At 66.7% G+C, this 484-nt stretch overlaps 1 protein-coding gene across 1 annotated transcript in view; it reads right to left on the bottom strand.

Moving 5' to 3' along the window:
- Positions 1-484, bottom strand: part of LOC118159669 (cohesin subunit SA-3-like) — a gene marked incomplete at both ends in the record, with an annotated part of 10150 nt that overhangs the window by 372 nt on the left and 9294 nt on the right. The gene's annotated exons all lie outside the window — the stretch shown is intronic.

The raw sequence follows: 484 nt of genomic DNA, 5'->3' as shown, positions 1-484 counted from the left end.
GGGTCACCTGGGGTCACCAGGGGTAACCAAGGGTCACCCGGGGTCACTCGGGGTCACCTGGGGTCAGCTGGTGTCACCTGGTCACCCAGGGTCATCCAGGGTCACCCAGGGTCACCCGGGGTCCCTTTCGTGTCCCCGAGGTGTCCCCTTGTGTCCCTTGGGTGTTCCCAGGTGTTCCCTGGGTGCCCCTGGCTGTCCTCAGCTGTCACCTGGGTGTCCCTGTATGGATCCCGAGGTGTTCCCTGGGTGTCCCCTGGGGTCCCTTGGGTGTCACCTGGGATCACCCAGGGTCCCTTGGGTGTCACCCAGGGTCCCTTGGGTGTCCCCAAGATGTTCCCTGGCATCCCCTGAATGTCCCCTGGTGTCCCTTGGCTGTCCCCAGGTGTCCCCTGAGTGCCCCTGCATGTCCCCTGGGTGTCCCCTGGGTGCTCCCAGGGGTGCCCTGGTGTCCCCTGGGTGCCCCTGAATGTCCCCGGGGTGTCCC

This window comes from Oxyura jamaicensis, unplaced genomic scaffold (genome assembly GCF_011077185.1).
Source record: "Oxyura jamaicensis isolate SHBP4307 breed ruddy duck unplaced genomic scaffold, BPBGC_Ojam_1.0 oxyUn_random_OJ71511, whole genome shotgun sequence".
Taxonomy (NCBI): Eukaryota; Metazoa; Chordata; class Aves; order Anseriformes; family Anatidae; genus Oxyura; species Oxyura jamaicensis.
The sequence above is the reverse complement of the archived record's forward strand: the minus strand, read 5'-3'. Positions and strand labels throughout refer to the sequence as shown.